At 41.0% G+C, this 5670-nt stretch overlaps 1 long non-coding RNA gene across 2 annotated transcripts in view; it reads right to left on the reverse strand.

Moving 5' to 3' along the window:
* LOC109974610 (uncharacterized) overlaps positions 1-5670 on the reverse strand; it is a 34245-nt gene that overhangs the window by 6950 nt on the left and 21625 nt on the right. For both annotated transcript variants that reach the window (XR_002276993.1, XR_002276994.1), the window contains exon 2: positions 2188-3302. This is a non-coding gene — a long non-coding RNA (uncharacterized LOC109974610). The remainder of the gene's footprint in view (positions 1-2187; positions 3303-5670) is intronic.

Here is a 5670-nt window from a genome sequence, read left to right on the forward strand (position 1 = left end):
AGGCCAACAAGAGGCTGCGGTCAAAATGTGGGTCTGTAATTGGACGCACAAAAGAGCCCCAGCCGGGATTGTCTTCACAACAGCTGTCTGCACCCACTTCAGGCATGTTATTCAGCATTATTTGTTTGGAGATCATGTACTGAAATGCCAATTTGTTGTTTTTTTAGATAACCTTTTGCAAGATCTCGACAGCGAAGGGGGCAGGCAGACCAAAAGTGCCACAGCTGATGCCATCCAGGAGGTGCAGAGATACCTGGCAGAGGGCAATATTGCCAGGTCCCAGGATCCTATGAGATACTGGGACAACCAAAAGGCAATCTATCCAAACCTCTTCCGACTTGCCTTACAATTTCTCTGCACTCCAGCCTCATCTGTGCCGTGTGAGTGGGTGTTTTCTACAGCTGGAGAAGTTGTATCAAAAAAGCGTAACAGACTCAATTTCAAAACGTTGGAAAAACTTGTTTTTTTTAATAAAAATTTGTTAAAAAAAATCCCAGTCCACAAGCATCCTCATTCACAACACGTTCATTTAGATTTTCACGTTATGATACATGTTCACATTATTTATTGACTGTATCTAAAAATATCAAGGACATTTTAAATTTAAATGAAGATATGAAATAATACAATATAAAATACAATGACTTAAATTATATTATTGTATATACTAGGTCATCAAATCAGTGTCAGTTGAGTCTGTCAACTAGGTTGCCTGTAGGGATTTTTAAGGTCCAGCAGGTGTCAGTATTCAGTGACACAGTATCGACACAGTATCAATAAAGTTTGGTAATGTGTCGAAACGCTTCATGACCTAAAAAAAATAAAAATGCTGCTACTAAAAAAAAAAAAAAAAGGGGATTGATAATGGTGACCACTTCAAAAGCAAAGATCTGCAGGAGGTGGAAGCAGCTCTAGGGCTGAAGCATGGGTTTGGGAGTGTTTATCACCCCCAGTCACAAGGGATGCTCCAATGTTTTAAAGCTCCGCCTGTTGAACCAAACCAGTCAGCTGATTCAATCTGAATGAAGCAGAGGTGGTTCGAACGTCATCAGTCACGTGGTTTTTCCTGATTTGAAGCAAGCTCCGGCACAGTGCTTCAGAAAAATATCCTTCCGAGTTTGAAGCAAGCTTCCGAGCCTCGGTATCAGAGGGAACATCACTAGCTTTATCAATGACCGACTAATTAAACGATAGTTTTACCAGAGTCTTCCCAAACTTAATCACCGCGAGTGGTCCGTTTGTGCCAAATGTTGTTTGCTGAAGCATCTGCACAACAACACTGTAACATGGCCTCAACATCTGTCTGATAGACGTGAGAAATGTTAGCGCACAACGTGGTGAGGTCAACAGCTGGATTCAGGTCAACCGCAGTAACAAACGGAGTCACCTGTATGATAACTCCTTGTATAGCAGGGGTGTCAATCTCAAATCACAAGGGCTGAAAATTAACCCACAGTCACAGCTGCGGGCCAAACAGGACTAACATTTATGGAACTGTCCAAAACTGATAATGGTTTACCCAGAAATATGAACTTGAACAGACTGTAACAACTTTTTCCTCAATAAAATAAATTTGAAAAATTCAATTCAACATATTTTTTCCTTGGCAATAACATCAAGCCAGTATAATGTTTGCTGTACCTTTTTCTGCACATTTCCTGCTTCAACTGCAGTCTGTCTTTTAATTCTTTGACAAATTGTTGTTGTTCTTGGAGGCTAACTTTAGCATGCTTAGCTCCGTGTTTGGTCTCAAAATGCAGGCATGTTGTAGTACACCACCGACACCGCGTCATGACACAAAAGACACACGGGTTTTCTCCTTGACGCAGAAACATATATTCACTTTTCCACCTTACGTTAAATTGCCTTCCATTTGCATCAACCTTCCTCTTCTTGGACATTTTGGGATTAATTGTTGGTATTTCTCATTTCCACCTGTCGGGAAGTTGCTGGTTAAATGCTGAAGGCTAAACACTGCCATCTAGTGGCGGGATGCCAATACTTCGCGGGTCGCGAAATCAACATGCATTGTGGGAGATGTAGTTTAGGTCAGTGTATGTTTTCAAATAGCAGAGACTTTTATTTTAAAACAACCATACGCATTTTAAGCTTTAGAGAGCCACATAAAATGATTCGGCCCGTGGGCCTTGAGTTTGACACATATGTTGTATAGGATACACAACTTACCGGTTACAGGTTGTTTCCCGATTACGTTCCTCTCAGTCTGATGAAGGTGAATTAAACAACACAGCAGCAAAAAAAGGACAAGTCACTGAAATGTTGCTGGAGCTCTCCTCTGTTTGTCTCCATCAGATTCAAATGGACCAATGAGAGATCACACCTGGAGCACAGGTGGAAATAATCCCCTTTGGAGAGACAGCAAAGATTCATCACCTCAGAGACTTTACTCAGAATGACATAATATGGACAACTCTACAGTTCATTTTCTAATCAACATCATTATTCTTAGAAAATGTTACACACACAAGTCAAAGTACACAACAACAAGACCTCGTTTCTGTGTATTTCACACTGAGATTCTTGTTTAAGCCCTCGAGGTTATGAAAACAAAAATTCAGTTAAACTTTAACATAACTGAAGAATATAATTTCTAAAAACAAGCCCTAGTTCTTTATACTGTAATATTGTACTTTACTTTTATTTACTTTATTCACTTATTTGTATTTTGTATAAGCACCTAATCCTTATAAGATGTAATGAGCCATGCTGGTTGTACACAAGTTCGTTCAATAATCATGAAAGAAAAAGGGGGACCCTTTGGAGTGACAGTAGGGAATGGAAAAAAACACCACAGAACAAGAAGCACAATAGTGATGGGAATTCTGGCTCCCAAAGGGACTTCATTTAGTTCTACCTCTAGCTTTTATAACTGAGCCAAATGTTGCAGTGTTTTTACCTAGGACTCGTATGTGTGTGCACCTATATCACTTAAATTATTAAATGTTATTATACTAAACCTTAGAAATTCCCAAATACACATTTTACATTAAAGTCATTAAAATACAAACATCTAAAACTATGTACAGTTTGAATACAACTGTAAGGAGAACGTTAGTAGACCCCTCATGATATGATGCTTTATTTTACAAATTCTACTTTATGCCTTTGTGTTGTCTGTTATTAAAATACGTTTGCGAGTGTCACTCATCTTCTGCTATTTGCACGCTTCTCTCCTTTGTTCTGTAGACTGTCAGCTGAAGAAGAAGAAGACACCATTCGCGGCCTTACTGGCAATTTGAGCCTGAATCCATTCTCATTCTGGAGTTACAACTCAGTCAAATCTGAACACGGAGACACAAAACACAAATGTTTAGATTCACTGATTTGCACGTCTCGGCAGTATTATCTCCATCATAAATATGCTTAGAAACCATAGCAAACACACATTCCTTATATTTCCAGAACAATCATCCCATTTTTAAAGTTTCCTTCAGTATGACAATGACCCAGTGACAGATGTCTGAACATTCATGATACTCTGTAAACAGGAGCTGCTAATGGCTAATGTGAGTTTGCTAATGTGAATACAGGCTAAGAAGATAAACAGGGCTCCAAAGAGAACACCAGCTCATGGCAGCCTGTACTGATGCCAACTTGCCTCTGCAGATCCCTACATCACCCCCGCCTCCTCGTCTGCTATTTAACTGTATAAACATTTACTGCAAGAGGTCATTTTTTTTAATGCAGATCTATAGTCGTTTTAGATCCAGCCATTCCGCCCTTGCACCTTACACACACAAAAAAAGATGGCATAAAGACGTACTGTCCCACTTCAAAAAGGCAGTGGGTAAAGGCCTTATGCCTGAACCTTGCATTGTTTTTACAGGGTGCCCACCAATAGCGCCCTCCAGAGGCTGTAATGTGCCTTATACACCACAATTACACTGCTGAACGGCACACGCTCCGAGTGCTGCATTACCCAAAATCCTCCTAGAAAAAGAGTTGCACCAGCTCTCCATTGGCTTTAACAGATGCCTGCACTGCACACAACAGACAGTGATAGATGGAAATGTTCCACTCTGCTTCCACCACATTAGCAAGCCAAAGAGCTGCAGCTTCTGCCACTGTTTATCATCATTATCAGTGAGGACTAACACACCCACACACACAAAGTCCAGGCCCCTTCAGTTATTTTTAGGCTGAAATCAACACAGCACTGAGCGCAATGACTCCACTGAATTCCATTCTATTTTATTCTGTGCGGTTTCATGGGTGTACTGTAGAGGTACTGTAGGACAGTAGTACATTACAATGTTTTATTGCACTTATTCTACCCATATGCTAGCTTTATTCTTCTGATCCAACCTCTTCAATAACTGGAACCTGTCTCTTCTATATTATATTATCTTCTATTGTTCGGCATTCATTGTGGACAGCAAAATAAGAACTTCATTGTGCAGGGAAATGTTTCCTTCCTGTACATATGACAAACACATTGACTTGACTTCAGTTGCAAATGACGTGGTTCTGTTGGCATCAAAACAGTGGGGCCTTTAAGCGAGCACTGAGGTGACCGTGCACTGGTCCAGAGATGCTGATCCCCCTGCTTTGTGTCAACATGTACAACAGTTTCACTGTTCACTTAGTTAATCCTGTACTTTGTGTTTCTGGAGGATTAAAAAGTATTTCCACGAGGGGGCAAGGTAGGGCCTCATCATCCCTAGCAGGAAACAGAATATCTTTCACATGAACTTCTCACTCCTTGATTGACCCGGAAATCGTTCCAGTCCACCATCGTGAAGGAAGTCCCGAAGCTCTTACTCCTGGTCTGAGGAGAGAGGATGCTGCTGCAGGAGCCGTGAGCAAGGACACATGAGAGCAGCCTTTGCAGAAGTCTGTCACAGACCAGCACACCCCTTCATCAGAAGTCAGTCGGTGATTGAGCGCTTCAGATGACGGATCAGAGGAATGGACGCCTCATGTCTGTACACGCGTTTCTTCGATTCCTCTTTACTCATATTCTTTCCTCACATCTTATGTGTGCAGGATGAATATACAAGGAAAAGACAAGCGAGAAAAACATGAATACAGTTAAGGGGATTGAGATTTACCCTGTCACAGGGCTGACGATCATTGGACTCATCCCAATTCCCTTATTTGACCAGTCCTCGCTAAACCTCGAAGTGGTTCTGGTGCTCGATCCCAAAACCCAGCCATGAAGATTTTATTTCTGCTCCAAGGAACAAAGGTTCGGTGAAGCTCTTAACATCCGCCACGGCCCTTTGTTAACAGTCAGCAACTGATCTGAACTAACATCAAGCTCTGGCCTAGAACTGGTTCAGACCTGTGCCTCCGAAAGGTTTCACTACAGGGCATATTTTCTCTTTTTTATGTCAAAACAAACCAAACAACAGGTGAGGCAATACTTAACTTAGATTTGTACCATGCTTGTGCCTCTAACTTTGGTCCACTAGCTCTTAGACTCATTCTGACTTGTTGGTGGAAGCGTTTACAAAATGACCTTTCAGCAGAAACCAGGGTTATGAGAGCAATCAAAACCTTGATTTGATTTATTTGATTTAGTCTTTCAAACATGTAACGACAGTCAATATGTCAACACACATAATTTCACACATATCCACAAATGCATTATCAATTTGCTTATACCTAGTACATGCTTGAACGGAGTAGGAAGAAGTCAGACTTATC

Source organism: Monopterus albus, unplaced genomic scaffold, assembly GCF_001952655.1.
Source record: "Monopterus albus unplaced genomic scaffold, M_albus_1.0 scaffold341.1, whole genome shotgun sequence".
In the NCBI taxonomy this organism is placed as follows: Eukaryota; Metazoa; Chordata; class Actinopteri; order Synbranchiformes; family Synbranchidae; genus Monopterus; species Monopterus albus.